Here is a 26,988-nt window from a genome sequence, read left to right as displayed (position 1 = left end):
TTGTAGCTGTTGTGTTGCCTCCTTCCTGACTAGCCACGCATTGGGTGAAATCTTATGGGACTTAACTGCTAAGGTCATCAGTCCCTAAGCTTACACACTAAAAACCTAAATTATCCTAAGGAGAAACACGCACACCCATGCCCGAGCGAGGACTCGAACCTCCGCCGGGACCAGCCGCACAGTCCATGACTGCAGCGCCTGAGACCGCTCGGCTAAACCCGCGCGTCTGTGCGATGAACAAGCGAGCTATCTCAGTCTGGGAGACACCTATCTCCAACTGCTAGTATAGGCAACATATGGCAGGTGAACGTCTATATTCGACGCTGCAATTAAAATACCACTTAGGTTTCATCTTCATTAAAACAGTCTTGCAAAAACTGACGAATCTTTTTGAAACATCCCGTACAATAAATTACGAAGTTTATAGGAAGATCATCTGTCTGGGTGGAAATCTGGAAATACAAGCATAGGCAGATGATATTACAGCTACAGGAGGTGAACAAAAGGTATAGGTGCACCAAAAAAACAACACACATTACTATGCCTAACACGGCGCAGTGAAACCACTGGCATTCAAAAACAGCTTCCAATCCTCTCGGAATTGATAAATGCAGGTGCCGTATGGATTTAAAGGGAATCTTATACCGTTCTACCAGCAGAATAGTGGCAAGTTTGGGTAACGATGATGGGGGTGGGTAGCGATCACGGACCTCTCTCTCTAAAGTAGACCACAAAGCCTCAGTGCTATTGAGATCTGGTGACTGTGACAGCCAGGAGATATCTGACAATTCATCCTCGTGCACACAAAACCAATCCTGGGCGATGTGATCGCTGTGAACAGGATCCCTGTCGTCTTGGAACACCGTTTCGGAACAAACATTGCACCATAAACTGGTCGCCCAGCCCTTGGCAGTAATGCCACCTTGAAGGGTAACCGAAGCTCCTATGAAATACCACGATATGGCTACCAAATCATCGGTGAACCCAAGTTATGTTCCACTCTTGGGACCTAAACTCGGCCGGAAGTTGGAAACAGTGGTAAACAAGACTAGTGCGCCATTCTTCCATTGCTCCCCAGTCCAGGTTTTACGGCTTCGGCACCGCGTTTTCCTGTTAAGCGCATCTGCATCTCTGATGAGTGGCCTTTGAATTCAAACTCACCCTGCAGTTTCCTGTTTATGGAGAGCCCTTTCTCATATTTTGATGCCGACAGGGTTCTCGAGAGCAACATTCAGTTCTGCAGTGACTTTTGTAGCTCTGGTCTTCTTATTTTTCGTCACCGTCCTTCTCAATGACCGTCCATTGAGATCACTCAACACACACTTTGTCCGCGTTGAGACTTAGCGGATGATAGTTTCCTTCTTTTTCTGTATGCAGTTTAATATCATCGATCCAGCGTCTGTTGAAAGACCAGACACGACACTTCGGCTCCATTGGTTTAGAAGTGCGCACCATGCGAGCACCAACAATGTACCTACGTTCGAATTCACTTAGCTCCAACATAATGCACTCACGACTACATTGCTCTGATTGCGACTGACACTTGCAACGTACTGAGGACGTTGCACATGTGACGTTCGTGGTCAAATACAACAGCACAACCTGTAGGCTTGGCTAGGGTCTGCATTTTTGTTCAAGCTCGCATTTCCCGCGGCGTTTTCATACTTTTATCATACCTTGTGTAGTACAGTCAAGAGGAGAAGTGATGAAAAGAGTGAAGCAGTGCAAGGAAGTTGGGCTTGTGAATCAACATAGAAAAGTTTCAAATGATAGAAGGATGAACAATAAAGTGCCTGGGGATCTACAGGCGGGAGATATGAGGTTGTAGGTACTTGAGAACTATAAATGCTTGGTATCATGATTCAAGTGGAGGAATAATGTCTAGCTAGGAGTAAAGAAACGAATAGTTAATGCTTCCAAATCATATAACAACCTAACATCAATCATTAAATAAAGGGTAATCTCTGTTGTTGTTGTGGTCTCGAGTCCAAAGTGTAATCTGATGGAGTTGATGGAGTTCTCCGTGCACTTACAGCAGAGCAGCACGTCCTCGAGAAAAATTACGGCAGGTAGTTTCCTCTTGCTTGCAGCCGTTCGCAGTACCAGCACAACAGGGCTGTTTTGATTGATCTTACAAGGCCAGATAAAATCATCCAGACTGTTGCCCCTGCAGCTACTGAAAGGGGTGCTGCTCCTCGTCAGGCACCACATGTTTGTCTGGCCTCTCAACAGATACCCCTGCGTTGTGGTTGCACCTACAGTAAGGCTAACTGCATCGCTGAGGCACGCAAGCCACCTCTCCAACGGCAAGGTCCGTGGTTCTTGGGCTGCTTTACGAAAGTTAAAATGGAGGCACTTGGTACAGTAATTGCCCAATACAATTATGTGGCATAGAAACAATGAGTGTCACCAACAGCGATAGACAAAAACAGATTGTGTTGTCACCAACAGCGATAGACAAAAACAGATTGTGTTGTCACCAACAGCGATAGACAAAAACTGATTGTGTGTGAAAGAAACATCATGAGAAATATGCGCTATGATGAATCAGCGCAATATTGTACAAAAAGCAAAGGCCATGGGACTGCAATGACCTAGACATGTTGCCATCATGTAGATGGTATTCCAAATGTAGTGTTGGTAGGAAGACCACGACCTAGATCAACAAGGAAGGATGGAGAACGGAAAGACATGCAACAATTACGGTCCACAGGAAACGAGACGGAAGCTGCACAGGACGCGATCTGATCGAGGTATTTTGTAAGGTTGCTGCATGGTCTGTAAGTAAGTAACTAAGTAGAAACACTTTGGGGCCCTTGAAGTGATGCCGACTGAGAGTTGAGCTATTGAGTTTTGCCGTCGGGAAGGACTTATATATCCTTAAGCAGAAGCAGTAATTAGCAGGATGTTCTTGGAAAGCATCGTGGGTAGCCTTCACGTGAGTCGACATAAATCAACTGCACTTGTTCTCACGGCGTTTCACCTCGAGCACACAACACAATGGGCGGCTGGAGCAGTGAGAATTCCGACGCTCACGTTAGTTGGCAGTACAGCTTTCAGTGTTAGAAGCGTCATTTAGACCGACAGCTTGAAGGATTGCAGATGAGTCCTTGAAAAGTCGCGGGAACATGCTGATAACAATTCTGTCAGTACGGCAACCAGAAACCGTTTCATTGCCTTGCAACATTAATGAAACTACTGTGGAGAGACTGCAATGAATCACCGACTCAAACAGGCAACCCACAGTGGAACATTATGCACAGCAAACACATTAAAATTACACTGCGGTTTACCAGAATTCATAAGTCTATTTACGCTCAAAGACGACTAGCTACAAGTACATTATGCAAGATATCCGGTGTATAGTGGCCAGGTATACCAGAGTATTCGGTACCATCTGTCGATTTTGAACAATGACGTTATCACAAGGCTCTAAATGCAACACAGACATAATTCGTAAACCGTTCGAGCCACCGAAACAAGGTTCCCGTCTAACTAGAATACCCAAAATGAGTAAGTGTATTTCTTCGCCATTAATATTCAAAATTTTGCTTGCATTAGTTGCTAGTAGACCTTTCGGGATGTGAGGTCGTGGTCCAAGACCGAGCGAGGTGGCGCAGTGGTTAGCACACTGGACTCGCATTCGGGAGGACGACGGTTCAATCCCGCGTCCGGCCATCCTGATTTAGGTTTTCCGTGATTTCCCTAAATCGTTTCAGGCAAATGCCGGGATGGTTCCTTTGAAAGGGCACGGCCGATTTCCTTCCCTCACCCGAGCTTGCGCTCCGTCCCTAATGACCTCGTTGTCGACGGGACGTTAAACACTGATCTCCTCCTCCGTGGTCAAAGAAACTCTTCTGTTCCTGACGTTTCGTCCAGGACTGCGCTGAACATTCTCAGAGGCGCTCCAGTGCTGAATCTTACCAACTGATCGGTCAGACGTCCGAGAGCGATAAATATACTGCAGGAAAAGGGGCGTGGACGAAGTAATACGTGATGAGCAGAGATAATCCTTGTCAAAGATAAAACTTAAATATCGATTGTCGTCTTGTCGAAGATAAAATTGCCTAGCGACTCTGCAGAGCTGCTGACCATATGTCGCTAAGTTTCATTGCCTCCTCTTCCCTATTAAAATTATGCTCATGCTTATAAATATCAATGGCTTCTCTACATAGTTGTGGATAATAATTTGACGTTGTAGATAAAGTTTGTGTTTCAGAAAACTACAGTTCGTGGTTTCCTGACTGAAGAGCATGCTCTGCTACAGCTGATTACTCTCTTTTTCCTAGTCGACAAAGAGTTTTGTGCTCTTTTAGCGGCTTATTTAAGCTCCCCTTGGTAGTTCAAATGTAAACTTTACCACATGTACACTGAATTTTGTATACACCACATGTCGACAGAGGATGGCGGGAACAGCAGGGTTTCTTGGACCAGGACCTCACATTCCGAAAGGTTTACTAGCAGCTATGTCATCCGGCCGTGAAAGCCTTCATTCTTTGCTTGTATTTCCATCTGAACCGTTCCTTTAACTTCTTTAATTTCAATTGATAAACGTGATTTGGCGAACTGCTGGTATCAGATACAAACTGAAAGCAGCGCTCGATACATGGTCTCATGCAAAAACAGTACCATCTGTGTCAAAAAATGCGTTTCTGATGATTGCTGTATGGCGATTAATGTAATTGAAGTTACAGAAATTGCATTTGGGATCAAGACGAAGACTATAGTCAAGAATAGAATGTGATGTACAGAACGTTAGGCTGAATCTATTATGTTGTCTCTGCTAAGAAATGTTTTGTGGTAGCTGTTCCACAAAAATAGCACTGTAGAGCAGTTTTCGAATTGAAAGCATATAACACAGAGATTTAGATTTCTCATTTAACTGAATAAAATATTATTACACAAGTTACAATTTATTGAACAAAAAAATAAAAAATAAAATAAATATCCTCTAGCACATCGGTCTTTGAATTCCTCTTTCTTTTCCAAGGAAGTTGCAGTTTTTTGGCTTCATGGTAGTAGCTTACACAGAGAAATGCATTATCTTATAACAGCATTAGCTTTTACGTTGTTGTTGTTTGCCTACATCGACCGTAGCAATTACCATGAGAGTTCTGTTTATTGCACTACAACTACGGGTACAGCCTTTGTAATGCTTTAATAGGGATGTTGGCGATTTTTTTGTTTCCTGTTGGCATTAGTATAGCTATATAACCAAAACTATGTTTTTTATAAAATAAAGTTGTATTAAAAATGCACAGCTCTCTTTGACGTTTGCATATCTCGATAAAACGCTAACGATAATCGCGCATGGTCTTCACATGATACTGTACACTTCATGTCACACACTACGGACCTTAAGACAGCGTGTTCGTCTGCTGCGATATCTCGTTGACGAAGATCTGAAAATGGTTTTCCGAACTTCAACAGCTCAAGAATCTGCATAAGGCGACATGACGTAAGAAAAGATCAGGTTTGGATCAAATGAGATACTTACGAAATCGACCTTCCCTGAAATCGAGCTCACTTAAAACTGCCAAAGTTTCATTAACCATTCTTTTAAATGCGTCAGTGAATCTGAAGTGGTATTGGGCAGCGCGTGCTTCGGTAGGTGACTGTTGACTCAAGCTGGTGTCCTGTAAGCTGTGCCAAATGACATTTGCGCCAATTGATATATACACCCAGAAAAGGTCGACAAATCTTTCCGTCTGCAATTAGTGACTTTCCCAGCAGTTGGACGAACTGAGGCCTCTTACGTCGGGTACTGATGAAGAGCATTGGAGATGTACGGACCAGAACTCGACTACCAAAATATTTTCAATCAAAAATCATCTCAATTTATTTTATTTTCTATTTGACGCATTTACAAAAGGTTTGCTTATGACCGAACCGTCAAAAACTACAATGGAAAATATAAACACGAAATTACGGTAAATAAATTTAATAATGGTGTCTCTTCTACGTGACAAAGCATTTTTTTTAAATTAATTGAAAATAAAATATGGTCTTTATCTGAGGATCGACGTATGGTGAATGTAATGCGTCGTAAAAATAACTAAACGGCCAGAAGTGTGCGTGTATACGGGTGGGTGATAAAAATTGTATACTGTGTGTCCCAGAGGCAATGATCAATGTTCAGGAATATAAAGGAACGATCATTCGAAGCAAAAAACTCCCATAAATTTGGGGTCTAAAATGGGTACCTTAGGAGCTTTGAGTACTTGTTCAGCAGAAGAGTTGTGTTTCACAGAAGCGAAGATGAACAATTGCTCAAAGCTCGTAACTTATGCACTTTAGAGTCCACGTTTACTGGACTTTTTGGTTTGGCAGTGGTGTGTACAGGTCGTCCAGGGGAGAACGGCTCGCACACGTCGTATTACGTTTAGGTGCTCCAAGGTGGACAGAGGAATTGTCACATTGTTGTTGTTGTGGTCTTCAGTCCAGAGACTGGTTTGATGCAGCTCTCCATGCTACTCTATCCTGTGCAAGCTTCTTCATCTCCCAGTACCTACTGCACCCCACATCCTTCTGAATCTGCTTGGTGTTTTCATCTCTTGGTCTCCCTCTACGATTTTTACCCTCCACGCTGCCCTACAGTACTAACTTGATGATCTCCCGATGCCTCAGAACATGTCCTACCAACCGATCCCTTTTTCTAGTCAAGTTGTGCCACAAACTTCTCTTCTCCCCAATCCTATTCAATACCTCCTCATTAGTTATGTGATTTACCCATCTAACCTTCAGCATTCTTCTGTAGCACCACATTTCGAAAGCTTCTATTCTCTTCTTGTCTAAACTATTTATCGTCCATGTTTCACTTCCATACATGACTACACTCTACACAAATACTTTCAGAAACGACTTCCTGACACTTAAATCTATACTCGATGTTAATAAATTTCCGTTCTTCAGAAACGCTTTCCTTCCCATTGCCAGTCTACATTTTATATCCTCTCTACTTCGACCATCATTAGTTATTTTGCTCCCCAAATAGCAATACTCCTTTACTACTTTAAGTGTCTCATTTTCTAATCTAATACTCTGAGTATCACCCGACTTAATTCGACTACATTCCATTATCCTCGTTTTGCTTTTGTTGATGTTCATCTTCTATCCTCCTTTCAAGGCACTGTCCATTCAACTGTTCCTGTAAGTCCTTTGCTGTCGTTGACAGAATTACAATGTCATCGGCTAACCTCAAAGTTTTTATTTCTTTTCCATGGATTTTAATACCTACTCCGAACTTTTCTTTCGTTTTCTTTACTGCTTGCTCAATATAGAGATTGAATAACATCGGGGAGAGGCTACAACCTTGTCTCACTCCCTTCCCAACCACTGCTTCCCTTTCATGTCCCTCGACTCTTATAACTGCCATCTGGTTTCTGTACAAATTGTAAATAGCCTTTCGATCTTTGTATTTTACCCCTGACACCTTCAGAATTTGAAAGAGAGTATTCCAGTCAACATTGTCAAAAGCTTTCTCTAAGTCTACAAATGCAGGAATTATGACAGGGCAAACAAATTAGTGACACACAACTACACACGCTGCAGTACTTAATTGAAATTGTACAGCAACTCGCTGGATGCGCTTGCGGACATGTACAAGTAAGCAGTCGCCTGCCAAGGCGTGCCGTACTGAATATTATGCCAACAATACTATGTTTATCCTGGGCGCCACCATGTCGATAACTGTAGTGATAGGGTTGATAGAAGAGATAGCGAAGTCCAACGGAGAGCAGCGCGCTTCGATACAGGATCATTTAGTAATCGCGAAAGCGTTACGGAGATGATAGATAAACTCCAGTGGAAGACTCTGCGGGAGAGACGCTCAGTAGTTCGGTACGGGTTTTGTTGAAGTTTCGAGAACACACCTTCACCGAGCAGTCAAGCAGTATATTGGTCCCTCCTACGTATATGTCGCGAAGAGACCATGAGGATAAAATCAGAGAGATTAGGGCCCACACAGAAGCATACCGACAATCCTTCTTTCCACGAACAATGCGAAACTGGAATAGAAGGGAGAACCGATAGAGGTACTCAAGGTACCCTCCGCCACACACCGTCAGATGGCTTGCGGAGTATGGATTTAGATGTAGATGTAGAATATGGAAACCAAAGAGCTTGTAGTAGAAGAGATCAGAAGAAGTGCTGTAAGCACAGGCCATGGTTTCTGAACTTTTTTGCCTCGAATTATCGTTCCTGACATATTCCTGAGTACTGATCATTCCCCATGGCAGAGCCTGTATAAGTTCTCCTCCCATTCCTAACGCTACATGCATTCTACCTCCATATATGACTTCAAGCTATTTATGTTCTTTGTAATCAGAATTCTGCATATCATTGTCAGTATTCCAAAGTGGGGGCCATGTGAGCGTTATAAAGCTGTGTATTAACTAAGACACACTTTAAAAGAATCGAGTATATGTAAAGACACATAATAACAGGGTGAGAACGCAAAATTTTTCATAGGATCATAAAAGAAGAAAAAGCAAGAGCTAAAGGTCAAAACAAATAGAACCAGGATAAAATGTGTGTGGAGAGAGTGTGCGACACAACATTGTCTCTACCACTGGTGTCACACTTCCTCAACTGTTGTCACAACAGGATGATTACGATGCTGGGCAATTGCATGCCGGCGCCGACGTGGCTGAGAGAGGGTGGCATACAGAGATAACACGGACGCCGTGACTTACTGAGCGTATAGTTTCCAGGGTTACCAAGCTCAAATTTCACAGATTTTTGTATGGACGTCAATTTTAGTAGGAGCAATTTTCATATATCGACATTAGCTGTTCACTAGGAAAACGAACAGCATGAACCAGTACAAAGTGGTTACGGTATGTCTTTATTTTTTATGATTATGAGAGGGCTTGCCCCACAATGTCGAAAGTAAGACTTTTTAAATTTAACTTTTTTGTGGTGTGGGCCTAACGTCTATACATTTCCAGCTATTGACAATTCACACAGAATTTCTGCCTATCATCATACAGATGCAAATCTGACCTCTCTTTGTTAATGATGAACCTACGTTACTCTGTGCATTATTAGGTCTTGAAAACAAGAGAACACGGAAACAACGCTTGGTTAAGTTGGCGAATTGTTTCGAAAAATCTGTATGGGAAATTCTCTGCTTATGAGGCTATTTGGAGGCTACACATCACAGTTTCATCTCTATCACCACAAAACCATCGAGTAAAGGAGCATGATTCTAGCTCTCTCTTGTGGAGTTATTTTTCTAGTGAGCTATCAGCACCAATGTTTTAAGGCACGACACAGATAACATTACGTGGGAAACGAATTACATGGATGTGAGCGTATAGTTTCTCTCGTATAATAGAGAAAAACTCGAAAGGGAAAAGCAAACAGTAAGGAGGTTTAGGCACAACATCAAACCAGATGTGATGAAAAAGTCTTGCACTACAATGTCTTCAGGATTATATTCTGCTCATTGGTGCTTGTGTGCGTACTTCGCTATGTGTAGGCAATTTAACGTTCCTGTCACCGATATTCCTAGTCACTAACGCGTGATGTGTGTATTTGTAGATTTTCATTTTGACTTTTCTGTACTTGTTACTTCTGCTTTCGGAGGAAGTGATAGCTTGCTGTTGGTACAGTAATTGGTACACTAGATGAACACGCAATACCTCAAGCATTTGCTGATAACAGCATTCGCGCATAGAAGACATTTGCGATCACTCAAACAAATGCATTGTTTAAAAAAATACCACATTGTTTTGTTTGAAATGAAGGGCCACTGGCTTAACACATATGATTTATGATTGTATAGAGCACAGTTCATGAGAGCTGTAGACTTAACGTTTCTATATCGATAAATAAAATTTCCGTCCAGCAATAAGATCATTGTCACAAGGAATATCAAACAAGAAACTGTACGTAATTTTTATTGTTGAATTTCACACAAAGCTGATTTCTGGTTGTCGAGCGTAACGAACCTGACATGTTCTTCAGTTGCGAAGCGGATCGTGGATGATTGTTCACAAGGAAAAAAGTCTTGAATGACATTTAAAACCACTGCTAAGTGAAACCACTGCTTAACGAGACTCGATGAGAGACTAATAACTGTACTAAATACAAGGAAACTGTATAGGGCTAAGGTTTTCTTTGGTTTGTGCAGGTGAGCGGCTACGGTCAACATTTTACTATCGACTGGTGACTTGGTTGTGAGTTCGTGTTATAACAGGCGCGGAACTTGGAAGATGCTTCCTTGCCTGTAACATTTACTGTTTGTACTTAATTGGTATATTATCGTCGTTATTAGCACCAAATTGCATAGGATGTTTCGTAGAAAACTCGAAAGCCACAAATGACGCTGTACATAGCTGTATAGAGAATTTGGTTTCATGGTCTGTACTCGTGCGTTCAGACGTTGAGAACGGAATCCCCGGATGCCGGTGCCACTGTGACTGCAACCTTAACCCTGAGATAAGCACGATGGTACTTCGGAAATAAATAGGTAGTTACTTACCGTGTGAATGGCTTAAGGCAAAAGGCATAATACTACATTCATCATACAGCCAACAAATGATTTAGTACATTTGCGTTGTCTACTTGCACAACGCTTGAAAAGGTACACGAAATCAACTCACCTACATTTTTGGTCGAATTGATACACAGGGGATGCATTAGGTGCATGAGGAATGTTCAAGTGGTGCTGACACATTTGAAAAGAAACACTCTTTGGAAGTGGCCAGAAGTTTTTAGACCAGTTGTCTATGAAAGAGATGGACAACGGCATCTGCAGCCGTGAGAGATGATGTCAACAGTTTCGGCATATTTGTTTTTGATTTTCTGAGTAAATGGGGGCATTAGTTTCTGTCATAATTATGGAAGGTACGCATGAAACGTTTACCACAGGAACTTTTAAATTTTTTATAAATATATGTAGTTCAGTCAAATGTCTGCACCGAGCGAGGGTGGCGCAGTGATTATCACTTTGGGGCACATCCTGGAGAACGACGGTTCAAACGGCCTCCTGCCATCCAGACGTAGTCCGCCCCCGGTAGCTGAGTGGTCAGCGCGACAGACTGTCGATCCTACGGGCCCGGGTATGATTCCCGGCTGGTTCGGCGATTTTCTTCGCTCAGGGACTGAGTATTGTGTTGTCCTAATCATCACCGTTTCAACCCCATCGACGCCTAAGTCGCCGAAGCTGCGTCAAATCGAAAGACTTACACCAGGCGAGTGGTCTACCCGACTGGAGGCCCTCGTCACATGCCGTTATTATTATTATCATCCAGATATAAGTTTCCCGCGATTTCCCTAAATCACTCCAGGCAAATGCCGGTACTATTTCTCTGAAAGGACACAGCCGATTTACTTGCCGATCCTTAACAAAAGAATCCATCTCTAATGACCCTCTTGTCGACGGGAAGTTAAACGCTGATGTTTCTTTCTTCCTTCGAATAGCAGCGAGGGATTTAATGGTAAATGAGAAGAAATTTCAATGATTTAAAAACATCAGCTACGTATGGGAGGTTGATAGAAATCAACGGGATGAGTGCAAAATGTGTGCCCTACCGGGATTCAAACTCCGGATCTCCTGCTTACTAGGCAGGCGCTCTAAACCCTAAGCCAAAGAGGACACAACAATTACGGCGGCTGCGCGGACTTATCCCAATCACGCTCCCTAGCAGACGCACATTCCCAACTTACTCCACACACCACGAAAGCAGTGCTCCTGTCCCTTAATCTCAATGCTAGTGGCAAGGCCTATTCCTGCATGAGTTCGAGCGTATGTGTGCATTCGCTTGTGATCGCCGTAATTATGTATGCGAGGTGTCTGTTCTTTCGGGCATGTCCAGTACGGCTTCTTCAGCAACAGTACACGGTGTAATACCAATCGAGTATCTTCAACTTGGTGCACAGATGGGACAATTGCCTCAATGCTCACGGGCATTTTAGCTGATTGTCATAACGATTCCGTACTATACCGTCTTCGAACAGAATTTTTGGTCACACCTTATGTAAGTGTACTGTGTTTAAACAGATGAGTGCGATTTCATCAACAATACAAAACGACGTCAGCTTTCCATGGATATTCGTAATCGGAAATCGGGTATTGAACAACCCTTATTTTGTGCAACAAATTGAAAATTTGTCCGTACTTCTATACTGTGTTGACAGGCGGCTTTGCATTGTTACAGAGAGGCCGGACACCAAAATATCTTCTGAGGTAAAAAAGTGTTCTTTTGGTAGCATTTAGGATTGAAGATAAGGTGTTACTAAATAACTGTGCGTCATCAGCATTGTTTAAGAGTTGGATAGAGTAACTTAAATCTATAATTTCTGCTCATTTTGATGAAGCAGATATGTCCGTACAGATGAATCGAATGATTGTTCGCAAGTTTATGGATGCACCACTTAAAAATCCGAGTAATTGATACCTGCAGTATAATAGAACTATTGACACGTGATTTAAGTGCAACTGCAAGAATAATTTTCCAGATGTGGATCTAGTATTCGGATGTACAGGGTGAGCACAAAGTCTTGCCCTGATTATGAAAATTTATAACAGAATAACCGTTAGACATAATAATTTACATTTGACGCCGTTACGTAGGTTAGTGTACTAGTTTTTTTTTTAAGACCACTTACGTTAGTAAACCTCAACGTGTAATCCCTTGGTAGCTCGGAGAATGTCGAGGCGGTATTCCAGTCCCTGCCAGGTGTTTCGTAACATGTGTTCTGAAACATTACTCACAGCAACTTGTATCCTAGCCTTCAGTTCGTCGACGTCAGCAACTGGTGTGGCGAAGACTCTGTCCTTGATATAGCCCCAGAAAAAAAAAAGTCATGGTGCGTAGTGTCTGGAGAGCAGGGTGGCCAGGGTGTTGGACCGTTCCTTCCAATCCACCAATCCGGGCATTTCTCCCCTCTCCAGACATTACACACCTTGACTTTTTTTTCTGGGGCTATGTCAAGGACAGAGTCTTCGCCACATCAGTTGATGACGTCGACGAACTGAAGACTAGGACACAAGCTGCTGTGGGTATTGTGACAGAACACATGTTACGAAATGCCTGGCGGGAACTGGAATCCTGCCTCGACATTCTCTGAGCTACCAAGGGAGCACACGTTAAGGTTTACTGACGTAAGTAGCCTAAAAAAAAAAAACTAGTAACCCTAACCTATGTAACGGCATCAAATGTAAATTATTATGTCTAACGGTTATTCTGTAATAAATTGTTATAATCAGGGCAAGACTTTGTGCTCACCCTGTATATTATTCAGTTTCCATAGGTAATAAGATGTGACAAGTAAAGTTAACAGAATTTAATTTTCGATGCACTGCCAAAACCGTCATTTTCCAGTTTCTCCTATATACTGATTACGTCATCAGGAAGGACAAAGCTGTGTGCCCCGAGGGTGTCCTGTGGTCTGTCAGCTAGACTGGACGCTCCATGGATGAGTGCTGAGACGATTCCTGCGAAATAAATTGGAAACAATTATGTAGTGAGAACAATGGTGAGCAGTTGCGAAATAGAAATTGTGTCTTTACAGAAGTTTCCTGTGGAGGCTAGAAATTTACATACTGCCTGTACCTAACCAGACATGGTTAATATAGAGAAGACAAAAACTGTAGGAAAGGCTACAACTTACACTGGAACAGTTAAGGAGCTTCAGACGGGATCATATGCACCGTGTCATTACCATTATTTTGATGCAACTTGCTTACATACTTTCCTGTTTTGTACTTCATTGGTCAACTAACCTAGAAGAGAAATGGACCGACTTAAGAAGCACCATGCTTTCGAACGTCAACAATGAGCGTGCCGAACTCAACGTGCTGCTGAACGCACGGGAATGATGCAACTTGCGCATACGGTACGTGTGCTTCGACGTGGTATACGCGATCGAAGCGGCAGTTGTCGGCTGTATCTAGCTCGTTAATCACACTAGTCGCGAAATGGACGGGCGTAAGATTTCTACGTCAGTTATATTAAAACGCATATTTCCTTACTTGTTCGTAAGCTAATCTCATTGCTCTGTCTGTGGTACACAGAAATAAAAACTTCAATATCCATGAACATATTAAAAGCAAAAAGGAAAGTATCATGCCCAGTCAATAAGGACGGCTTATAAAAGTTCCATTACAAACAGTGCGAAAGAAATAGCTGTTGTTCTCCACATAAGGTAAAAAATATTTCAGCACTCTCGCTTTTTAGTGAAATTCTAAGGTCACTCGTAATTGATCACCATTTCTGTTCAGTAACAGGATCTTTACAACATACTAAATACAAACCCTAAAACAAGAAAGTGCAAAATATCTTACTGCTAGTAGTGCAAGGTGTCTTGCCCATTAAGTCATCCGAACTAACCCAACCCTCAGAAAGAGCGCACTTATACTTACATAACATCGAATATTGTAGCGTATACTTTTGTTAACCTAATAAGAAAACGCGAAGGTTACTAAAACGATGGTTAGCTGTAGCGAGACGTGAACACCTCCAGTAATTTCGTAGAATCCTCAAACTCTACTCATTACGCTACACCGACCATGAATAATTTACGACCATAATTTGCATCTATCCATTTCCTGAAAGCCTTAATAGTAGATGTGTTACCAACTAATATTTAATTATAACAAACTGATCAGAGAACAATGCATTTTGATGGATCCTCAACGTACCGTTGCTTTGGAAAGGCATACTTTCATAAAACGCAAGTTACTTTAATTCTTTAATCTTCAATATGATAGTTCACGTCATTTTATTACAACAGGTCATACAATTAACGACGGGTTTCCTAGAGATTTTCAATTTGCTGGTGCTAAGAAACGGCATATACGCATATGGGTTTCAAATGAAAGCCGATACGGCTTCTGGTGATTGTACTGAAAGCAGACGTAGGTGGCGTTCTTCCATTTCACTGGTCTACGTTCAAACGCACGTTCAAAATACCCGTCAGAGTATTTGACATATTGGATACTGCTCTGCACGTTGAGAAAGACTCAACAACTTGCGTTTTCCACGCTATGACATCATAAACGGCACGCCCGCCGCTCAACTTTCGAATACACGGTTCATGCGCCGACGGCTTTAGAGTGTCTTGTTTGCTTTCTGCGTTCAGTTTTCAGAATGTGTTATTAAGTTATGGAATCATCTAAATCCTTTACTTTCAGGGTCCTTCATACTAGGGAAGTGGAAACAAGTCGCCTAATATTGATTAGTTTTTAAATTCTGGGGATTATCTTCGGTTGTTGTCCATTTACATGAACGTGCGAACTTTAGCCAACTACGACACCCTTTCACTCTTTTCTTCCGAAAAGGTCCTCATTAACTCACTGTTTTTTTCTTCTTTTCCTTTGGCCACCTTTTGCCTGTTTTTTTTTTCTGGACTTGTTCAGTTTTATAGTTCCTGATTTTCTTCCTGAACTGTTTTCTGCTCTTAATGTCTTCTTTTGAGATTTCCAATCATTCCATGTCTTCTTGTGTTTCTTTCATCCAGTTGGTCTTTAACGTACTTGCATTAATAATGTTACATATTTTCTTAGTGAGTCTGGTTGCACCCATCGACAAAGATGCCCGTAGAACTTTATACGCCTTTTACTAAATTTATCTGTGAGATTGTCCGCGTTTTTCGAAAGTTCCTTTGAAGGTCGATTGACCCAAATTGCGTCTGGGAGAACAACGCCCGGATTTTTTAAAGTATTTTCCGTTCTTATTTGTCGATGTTGAGAATTTCCGTCTTCCCTCTAATTACTGTGGTTTCTGCCGCATACAAGACTTCTGGTACAAGAAACGTATTGTAGTGTCGCAGTTATACATTACGAAATGCTGTTCTTTTGTTGTAATCGTTTGATGTCAGTTTGTACGCTTTTTGCGGTTTTAATTTTATTCTGTGTTGGAGATTGTATTCAGCCCTGTGCATTGGATGGTTTCTCCTAAGTTCCTGGAGTGAGTGACCTGTGAGGTTTTTTTCCATACTGTGTTTTCAGTGGGAGTTTGCCTGTTGTTTGGGGTCCACGTATTGGACTTTTACACAGGATATTTAAAGTCCAGTTTTACAAAGAGATTTTATGCAGTCTATCTAGTATTAGTCTGGCTTTATTTTATTTTTTTATCAAAACAGCTAGGTCATCTGCAAAGATGAAGCACTCGTCAGGGACTCTTTTTCCTTTTTTCTTTCCAATATGGACACCTTTGATCTGCTTTTCCAATTATCCGATTATCTTTTCCAGTATCATGTTGCACAAGAGTAGCGGTAAGCCACCTTATTGTCGGACTCATGTGTGAATAACGAACCCTTCTATGAATTAAGGTAGTTTCCGATAACGAGACCTGCATGATGCTACTGGACTACAAATCCCTCTAGGATTATACTGGGGTTGTCTCTCGAGAGAATTATATTTATTGAAATCCATAAATGTGGCTACTGTGTTGTGGCATCGTTTGATCTGTAGTATGGTTTTGAGATACCAGTTTTGTTCAGTACTGATTTTCCCTTTTCTGAAAGCCTTCTGAAACTGGACTACGAGTGAAGCAGCTTGTGGCTCGAATAGTTTCACCAAAGCTTTGTATAAGTAACTGAAAAATTCAGCTGTATTTGTTAGGATCTCTTTTGTCTATTTTCATAGGCAGCGGATGCATTAATGTGCGTTGTGTGCATTTCTGGAATTACCGACGTCAGCATTCTTAGAATTCCCTTCCCTCTCCCCCAATTCCTGGGTTCTTCACCGTCCTTTGTGGCCAATGGCGTTACATGTGTGCATAGACACCATTCTACTCTCAACCAATTAGCTGTGGGCGTCGGCTCAGTGACGTTTCAGCCGCTGGCATGTAAATTGTGTGATAACCACCTTTGGAAATTTTAATATTTATAATTCGACTGCATGAGCACTATCATTTGCTGTTCGTACTTCGTCTAGTATGAAGCGCTACCAGCAGCAACAGCGATCAATTGGAGCGAAGTGTAACAGTAAGTATTTGGTAACTGAGCCATGTGGCGAGGTCGGTATCTTGTACATGGCATTACTTGTTAACTGAGCTATGTGCCGGGGTCGATACCTTGTACCTGGCACCTTTGGGTGTACTGGAAGCTAGCGCTGTCTCGTGGAGGGACGGTGGAGGCGACACTCGGGCAGAGGCTGGTGTCGAGTCTTGATGAGGACACCGCATGAGGCAGAGAGTACTTTTTGTTTGGGTTAGTGTGACCAGCTTTCCCCGCGTACACAAACTGAAGCAGCGGAACCCGCGTGCTGGCGTTGTTGTTATACAGCTATGGCAGGGATTGCGGCTTGCCAGCCGTTTGATGAGTACTTTGAGCCGATATTTGCCAGCCTGCTTGCCATGCTTGGTCGAAGACAGAGCTTGGGATCTGCTGCTCCCTTTATTAATAATGAGTGTTCTTCGACATTTCTGTGACAGTGGTTTTGGCTGCTGGCTCCGTTGTGCGCTGCCCTAGTTTAGTGATTATTGCTTGCTTGGTGCTCAACTCTCTGCCGTCCGTTTTGCAGCCTGCTTTAGTAACATTTGTTTTTGATCTTTTGTCACATGTGCTCAACATTCTCCCTCGTTGCTAATTCCTCTTAAACTTAAGGGGAGACAGGCTAGAGCCATCTTCCCTATGCCAAGGTATTCAGGTACCGTTTCTGAACAAACTATTAAACATAAAACCTTGAAACTTGCTATGCATATTTTCAGTTATAATGTCTTTAATCTAGTGCAAATAAGACACCTAGAATTTGTAGAGACCGTTTGACATTTTTTCAAATATTTGGTTTCTTTTTTTAATAACATTTTTATTTGTTTTTAGCCTACCTCAAAAGACACGCACAATGCCAAATGTGCATGTGCTTGTTCATTTGTTGTCTTGGAACAACTGTACAAAATTTCAACGTTCTGTGACAAACCACTCAAGAAATAATGGTACCTACAGGATAAAAAAAATGTAGTTTTGAGAAAATATGGTTTAAAGTTTTATTTATATATTATTTACAAATTTTTGTTATAGTACATACAATTAATATTTCGCTGCGTCACATTCAGCATCATCTGGATTGTAGGCATTCTCCCTTCTTTTATTCTTGGCTCTTCTTCTTTTTCTCTCTTCTTTTGTGCTATTGAGAGCAGCTATGTCCACTTTACGAATTGTTGAAAAATCGACATTACGCAACGCCAGTCTAGTGTTTGTAGCTGCATTTACTCCAAGTCTCTCCAGTACCTCAATTTTTCTTGATGTTCCATCATTAAAACACAAAACAGCGTATAATACCCCAAATTTTAAAGTTTCATAGTGTACAAAGACCGTTTTCGGTGGGCGATTCCAAATCACAGAGTTGAAACTTTCATTCAAATTTTGAGTTTTTCCATTTAAGCAGTTCTTGAGTAGATCAGTACTAGCCAAGTCACTAAATATAGTTTTTATTGCACTCATAACTACTGGAGGTAAAGAGTGTTTTTATAATGTTCACCAGAACATAATGTCCAATTATATTTTCACCAAGTTTCAGGACCGTTTGGGCAAAGGTTGTGTTGAGGGGTCTTCATCACTTCATACTTTATGCAAAAATATTGCCCATACAGCTCTTCTCATATTTTCCAAAACATTACAGTTCCTTCTTATGCCTAACCCATAGTAAACGTGCAGCTTATCTATTTCACGGTTTGTAAGACGTCCTTTTCCTCCAAGTTTTTTTTCCATCTTCTAATTTATTTCCTTCCTTTTCCTTTAGAAGCTTTCTCAGCCTTGAGCCAAGTTTTTTCTGAACACGTCTTATGCATTTCAGTTTCATAATCTGAATGTCAGAGCCATATGGCTTCTCTTCACAGATTTTTGCGAAGGCTTTACTGTCGCCATCACCGAGATATTTCGTGTACATGACACCTCTTGCACTGACAAAGTACTGAAATATTTTTCGTACTCCAGCCACCTCCATACCCCCACTTGGTCCACTATAATTTGTTTCACAGACGTGTTTTGCTCCTTTGTCATTTTGAAAAACAAAGCAAAATTTACTCATCACTTCTACACCTAAAAATTTTCCACTGTCAAAAGATGTGACAGAAACGATGCCATTGAGAGACGTATACCCTCGTTTCTGACTCGAACCATACAAACAAGCTGTTACGTGTGTGGAATTATCTTCGGTGTTTTTATTTATCGCTTGCTGAGCTGCTTCTTTCATTGATAAGTTACACACCTCACTGACAGCTGAACCAATGACTTTATTATAAACTGAAAATCGCGTGGGAGGCTGAGGAACATCTAATAGTGCACAGAAAATCTTTCCTGCCTGCATACCTTTACCTATTGTCCTGAGTCCATATACAATGCGTATATTATCGACATATAACTTCGTTGGACCTAAGCTAGACGTCATTGTTGCCGCAGTATATTTGCACTTGGCACATTCTAAAACTAGCTGACTCACAATACCCTTGCGAATATTTCTATTCTCACCCAAAGATATAATACCACCACACTCCATACATCGTGTATGTGAACTGATAAATTCACTCCCTATCCTAAAGTCAATTATAATATTTGCACAGTTTTCTCTGTTTTGAAGGTTTTTGTGACAGTCAAACACATAATCATGTTTTATTTTCAACTTCATTCTTGATGCACTTACGGGTTGCTTGTTTGAAGTACGTGGAAGCAGACATTCTTCTTGTTTGCTGCTTTTATTACTTGTGTACTCATTTCCCCTGAATCTTGTCTTTGGTGAAAACTTCTTTATTCTCGGCATTTCCTTTGCAGAAATGAATCACAACAGCAATTCACGTGTGTAAGTAAACAAAACATAGTGATCGCCGTCTGTTGTCAAATGACGTTCAGTTGTCACCCTGATTACAGTCTGGAAAACCAATGAAATGTAAATCAAAGACACCAACATCACAAGGACATACCACGAGGTCGTATGCACGAAATATTACAGCAACACGAAAAGGGGTGTGGCACTTGACGGACTACGCATTGTAAAACTGACTATATTTCGGAAAATTATCGTCAGATTTGTATGAAACAATGCTCATTTCTTAAATAAAACTACAAAGCATTTGAAATGACCATAAAAGAAATTTCGTTTTTTTGAGCCGATTTCGCGCATGTCTCCCCTTAAGTCTTTTAGTATTATTTGCGTTTAATTCTTTTAAAGGGTCTTGCGACCTGTATTTGTTGTTTTTATTTTAACTGTTCAGTTTTATTTATCAAGAGGAGAGCTCCTCTTGGTATTAGTGACAACCGATGTACAGAAGAACTAATTATTTGTAATTATTGTCAAGTTTTAGGTAATAGTTGCCAGAGTAATACGTATGGAAGTACATCTTACTTGTTGGCGTGTTTAGCTTAAATTCTCTAACCGAGCTTTTGTTCTCCGTTGAGTTAACTGCTAGTAAGTGTGTTGCAGCCTGATAAGAGTCCTTGCATTGTTTGGCAAACTCGATTAACTTAAATATAAAATTTTTGGGAGGTTAGTGTTTATGTTTTCATGCTGTTAAATTTTCTCGTGCCGGCTTCTTCTCTAGCCTTGAGTACAGTGTTTCTTGACATGGCCCAATGAACTATTGTTTTATACCTCCTTTATTTAAGAGAGGTATTATGTATGTTGTAGTTAGGCCAGTGTTAACTTCGCACCTTGTTGCCACGGACCGGGTGCCATAGGTCTATCCCGGAGTGTAATGCGCCGTCCGCGGGGTTGCACCCTATTCTTGTACTGAGTCAGTTCCCCTTAATATATTGTGGTCTAAGGAACCTCTTTGAATAAATGGTTTTACTTGAAATTTTGGAAGAATGAAGAGTGCATATATAAGAATAGACTTAATGCCTGAAGCAAGTAAACCGCTTTCATAAAGCTTTGGTACGAGGATTGGAACTTAAATAGTGGCAAGTATTTATTTACAGCTCGTACCAAATAGATACGTGTTGCAAAGTTTTACTGACCTTCGAAATAGTCACCAGCATTGTGTATAAACCCTTGCCAGCGATATGGAAGTCGTAGGATACTCTTAGCAGTGCCAGTTGTGTTGACAGTTGGAGCGGCGCGGTCTATTGCTCGACGAATTTGTAGCAGTTCTGAAGCGAATGCCATTAAGTGTTTCCTTCAGTTTAGAAATCGAGTTAAACTCACGAGGGCTTAAGTAAGTGGTACAGCACTTTGCAGCCCCATCAGCCAAAGAAATCAGCTTGTACTATACGTGCCTGAGCATTGTTCTGCAAAGTGATGGTAAGGTCCTGCAGTAAGTTTCATCACTTCTGTCTCTATGCTGTTCATTTTTTGGAACACAACCTGCGACTAGTTTAGAGGCAAAAGTGATGACACTTTCTGCATGACCTGACCGTCATTTTGCAGGACAATGCTCAAGCTCGTACAGTGCAAACAGTTACTGATTTGTTTGGCTGATGGGACTGCTAAGTGCTATACCACCTACTGCACTCTCCTGACTTAAGTCCTCGTGAGATCAAATCGATTTCTAAACTGAAGGAAGCACTTCACGGCATTCACTTCAGAACTGCTACAAATTTGTCGGGCAATAGACCGCGCCGCTCGAACTGTCAACACAAGCCAGCCGGGGTGGCCATGCGGTTCTAGGCGCTACAGTTTGGAACCGCAGGTCCGCTACGGTCGCAGGTTCGAATCCTGCCTCGGGCATGGATGTGTGTGGTATCCTTAGATTAGTTAGGTTTAAGTAGTTCTAAGTTCTAGGGGACTGATGACCTCAGAAGTTAAGTCCCATAGTGCTCCGAGCCATTTTGAACCATTTTCTCAACACAACTGGCACTGCTAAGAGTATCCTACGACTTCCACATCGCTGGCAAAGGGTTATACACAATGCTGGTGACTACTTTGAAGGTTAGTAAAACTTTGAAACACGTATCTATTTTGTACGAGCTGTAAATAATTAGTTGCCACTATTAAAGTTACAACCCTCGAATATAATGCAGATTTAGTTTCTTAACGTAAGTGAACCTTATTGTAGAGCTGCACTGTTTTAGTAACAAGGATTTAGTGCCTGAAATTATTAAACTGCTTCTTGTGACACTTTTGGAACAAATTTGGCTTCTAACTGTGGGTTAATCTTTTCTAATATTGCACTGATAGAAAAAAAATTTATTCTTGCAATTAGTAAATGGCTATCGTCAAAAGAAAGGATCTTATCCAAATTTGTGATATATTGGTTTGATGTATTGCAGTTTGTGAGGGCGTTATTTTGAAGAAACAAACGATGTTCAGTTTGGTATCCATTCCTCCTCTCATTAATTTACATTCTTGCATTTTTAGCGAAACCCACAAATTTCTGTACACGTGTCACAGCACTCTAACGAGGCATGAGGGCAACAACTAATGTTGCACTACTGCTGTACTGAATTTTACAGATGTGTTGAACTATTGTGATAAATTAATAATGTTACGACATTCTCTGTATGCACTATATACTTAATGTGTCTATACTTGTGTTGTATTATTACTGTTACAGCCCTTGTGGTGCTGGCCGAACTGCTGGAACAGGACACGGATGTGATTCTCGATGCGCTACCCATCTAATCTTCAGTATTCTTCTGTAGCACCAAATTTCAAAAGCTTATATTCTCTCTTTATCTAAACTGTTTATCGTCGAAGTCTAACTTTCATTCATGGCTGCACTCCATACAAATACTTTCAGAAAAGACATTCCAAAAGTTAAATCTGTATTTGCTGCTAACAAAATTTATTCTTCAGACAATTATTATTAATTTTCCTGCCAAATAGCAGAACTCATGTACTGCTTTAAGTGTCTCATTTCCTAATCTAATTCGTCCGGCATCACCTTATTTAATTCGACTACATTCCATTATACTTCTCTTTCTTTTTTGATGTTCATCTAATATCCCACTTTCAAGACCCCGAACATTTCACTCAACTTGTTCTCTAAGTCCTTTGCTGTCTCTCAGAGAATTATAATTTCATCAGCAAACCTGAAAGTTCCCATCTCTATCCCTGAGATTTAATTCTTACTCCAAATTTTTCGTTGGTCTCCTTTATTGGTTTCTCAATGTACAGATTGAACAATATCAGCGATAGGTTACAACTCTGTCTCACTCCCTACTCAACCACTGCTCCTCTTTCATGCCCCTCGACTCTTATAACTGCCATCTGGTTTCTGCACAGGCTGTAAATAGCCTTGCGCTCGCTGCATTTTACCCGTGCAACCTTCAGAATTTGAAAGAGAGTATTCGAGTCAACATTATCAAAAGCTTTCTCTAAGCCTCCAAATGCTATAAACGTAGGTTTGCCTTTCCTTTACCTTTCTTGTAAAAGAAGTTGTAGGCGCAGTATCGCCTTGCGTGTTCCTGTATGTCTCAAGAGTCCAAAATGATCTTCTCCGAGATCGGTTTCTACCAGTTTTCCATTCTTCTGTTCAGAATTTGTGTTTGTATTTTGCAACCATAGTTCGGTAATTTTCATGCTTCTCAGTACCCGCTTTTATTGGAATTAGAATTATTATATTCTTCTTGATGTCTGAAGGTATTACGCATATCTCACACATCTTGCACGCCATATGGAAGAGTTTTGTCATGACTGGCTCTCCTGAGGCTATCAGTGGTTCCGACGGAATGTTGTTTACTCCTGGGCCTCAGTGCTTTTTTCAAATTCTTCCCACAGTATCGTATCTCCTATCTCATATTCATCTACGTCCTCTTCCATTGTATATCCTACCCTTAGGCACACTCCCTTGTACATACCCTCTATGTACTCTTTCCACGTTTTAGCTTTCCTTTCTTTGATTAGCACTGTTTGTCCATCTGAACTCTTGATAGTTATACAGCTGCTTTTCATTTCTTCAAAGGTTTCTTTAATTTTCCTCTAGGCAGTACCTTTGTTTCACCTTGAGGTATATACTTTTTAATCTTTACGTTAGTCCTCTATTGATCCTGTTTAGCCATTTTGCACTTTCTTTCAGTCTCATTTTTTAAACGTTTGTATTCCCTTTCGCCTGCTTCATTTACTGAATTGTTATATTTTCTCCTTTCATCAATTTTTTCTTTTCATCAATTTCATTCAGTATCTTCTGTGTTATACAAGGATTTCTACTAGGCCTTGTCTTTTATCTGTTTGCCCCTCTGCTGCCTTCACTACTTGATTTGTCAAAGCTCTTCTACTGTATTCCTTCCCTCTGTCTTGTTTGACCACTTCTACATTCTTGTACGATACAGAACTCCATATAGGCACACAATAATAAATATCAATAATAGTAATACCGATAAGTAATATTGAAAACAAATAATAATAATAATATTGTTAGATAATAAATAACATAATGCAAATAATAATGTTATAAATAATATCCTTACATAAAAGGCGATTTCCTGACTGACACGACTTATCACTCACCCACTGACTCCTCATCGCCTAGGCCAAACCGATAAGGACAGAAACTTGAAATGTGGAGAGGATGTTGATCTTACAGTGTAGGCGTTGCTCAAGAGAGGAATTTTTCGAAATTCCACCCCTAAGGAATTGAAATAGGGCATGAAATGTTTTTGGAAGTATGTCGCTATTTAGGTAATATTGGAGCCAGACCTACGAAAATTGGTATTCTGTTTCTCGATAGTAAATACAGAAATATATGTTGAAGTATTTTTGAAAATTTAACCACTATGGGGGCCAAATAGCGGGTGAAAATTTATTTGTAAATAAATAATTTTTAAAGAACTACTAATGGATTTTTAAAGCTACACCTATGAAAAATTCTATTTGTCTTTTCGGTTACAAATAAAAAGAAATTTGTGTTTTGTGTTTCTGGAAACTGAACCCCTAAGCGTTGATTAAATGTTTTATGAAATATTTCATTGTGAACGCATTTTCAAGGCTAAAACTTGCACTTTGATTCTCAGTTAGAAATAAGGAACACACTCTTTTCGGAAATTCAACCCCTGTGGGGTGAAACAGAGGATGAAATTGTTTTTGGGAATATTTCATTATGCAATCATTTTGAAGCTACATTTACGAAAATTTGTTTTTGGCTTCTTTGTTAGATAAAAAGAAAATACTAATGTAACTGTTTTTGAAGATTCATGTGTTAATGGAGTGACATGGAAGGTTAAATTTGGTTTCTCAGTTATAAAATGTCGACCATTATATGGGTAAAATAGTGGATGAAAAATTTATGGAAGTAATTCATTATTAAAGAACTAGTAAAGCACTTTTGAAGCTACATCTAGGAAAACTGGTATTTGACTTCTCGGTTGGAAGTTAAAAAAAAAGGAAACACCACATGTCTCAGTGTCTTTGGAAATTCAATCCCCTATGGAAGTGAAATAGGGGACGAAAATTCTAATGAAGTTATTTCATTAGGAAAACGTTTTCAGAGCGAAATCTATGAAAATTTGGATTTGCTTTCTCTGTTCAAAATTTAAAAAATATGTCTCACTGTTTTTGGAAATTCAAACCCATAGCGGGCGAAATTGGGAGTGAAGATTATTAATAAACTGTTTCGTTGTATCAAAAATTTTGAAAGCTAAGTGTATGAAAAATTGTATTTCACTTCTCGGTTAAATATAAAGAAATGTGTGTTAGGGGGTGAAAGTTCCTATGGAAATATCGCCATAAGAACACAAAAGGCACAATTAACAAAGATCTTGGACTCCATCTACCAGAATCGCATTTTGGCCAGGAGTACATTCGGAAAAAATGGTTCAAATGGCTCTGAGCACTATGGGAATTAATATCTATGGTCGTCAGTCCCCTAGAACTTAGAACTACTTAAACCTAACTAACCTAAGGACAGCACACAACAGCCAGCCATCACGAGGCAGAGAAAATTCCTGACCCCGCCGGGAATCGAACCCGGGAACCCGGGCGTTGGAAGCGAGAACGCTACCGCACGAATACGAGCTGCGGACCATTCGAAAAAGACCATGCTTCTATAGCCTACATTAGCATGAAAATTTTAAAAGGTGTTGCAATTGTATACAACATAAAAATTTGATTCAACAAAAAGAAAATAAACACGCAAACAACGCGAGCGAAGCAGCGGTCGCTAAGCAGGTAATATATAGTTAATATTATGTAAGTCTCCAGGCTGTAAGCGGAAAAACTCTCTTTTCTAAGACAACTCGACGCTAGTCCTTGACAGTGTTAGGCTAACATATAACACCAAAAGATTCTGAAGATCCATGCAGATGGATCGAAATGTCGACCGTGTAGAGGAATCATGATGCGCCCCAGTAACCCAGAAGATTTTACCTTCAATGAATAATATTGTTTCACCACTCAGATTTCGTGATTCGGCACTGCAGCTCAGTCGGCCTGAGAAGAGGATATTAGGCCCAGAGTGAGAGAGACAGAGAGAGAGAGAGAGAGAGAGAGAGAGAGAGAGAGAGAGAGAGAGAGAGAGGGAAGTACTGACAGACGAAGATGGAGGTAGACATGACTCGGTCGTACAAAATATTCTCCAAACACAGTGGCCAACACCGGCAACCCTTTGACAATACGTTGGCAACTATTTAGTACAGTTTGCTCCATCAGAACGATATATCGCAATACCACAGTGTACTGGAACCACATTGCGTCAGTGTTGTTGGCAACACTAATTGCTTCCGCACATTGCCGTAAAATATGGCCGTTGTGAAAGCGTCTTAAGTTATTCGCCATTAGTACTTGCAACTATGGCTTATTAGACTGACGGTTCAGTAAATTCGCACTTGTCAGCAGATACCTTTTTTTTTAGAACTGAAATTATTACCATCTTCAAGAAGTCTGGCGGTATTTTAGCTGACTTATGCAACTTGTTTCCCAGATAACAGTTACGTCATGGCTGGCTCTCCTATGAATCTCAGTGATTCTGAGGCAATGTCGTTTATTCTAGCGGCTCTGTTTCGACTTAGATCTTTCAGTGCTCTGTAGAATTCTTCTCGCAGTATAACTCTTATCTTGATCCTTCTTTCAATGTCATAACAATTCCATTCCCGTTATGTAGTCCATCAATACGTTACTTCCACCTTTCAGAAAAGTAAAATGTGGCCCAATTACCATAAACTTCCAGA

At 40.8% G+C, this 26,988-nt stretch overlaps 1 protein-coding gene across 1 annotated transcript in view; it reads right to left on the bottom strand.

The window, feature by feature from the left end:
* Positions 1 to 13,278: 13,278 nt before the first annotated feature.
* The window catches only part of LOC126285234 (uncharacterized), a 37,351-nt gene continuing 23,641 nt past the window's right edge, over positions 13,279 to 26,988 (bottom strand). The window contains exon 5 of the mRNA XM_049984532.1: positions 13,279 to 13,444. The gene's annotated coding sequence lies outside the window, so the exon portion shown is untranslated. The remainder of the gene's footprint in view (positions 13,445 to 26,988) is intronic.

This window comes from Schistocerca gregaria, chromosome 8 (genome assembly GCF_023897955.1).
Source record: "Schistocerca gregaria isolate iqSchGreg1 chromosome 8, iqSchGreg1.2, whole genome shotgun sequence".
NCBI classification, from domain to species: domain Eukaryota; kingdom Metazoa; phylum Arthropoda; class Insecta; order Orthoptera; family Acrididae; genus Schistocerca; species Schistocerca gregaria.
The sequence above is the reverse complement of the archived record's forward strand: the minus strand, read 5'-3'. Positions and strand labels throughout refer to the sequence as shown.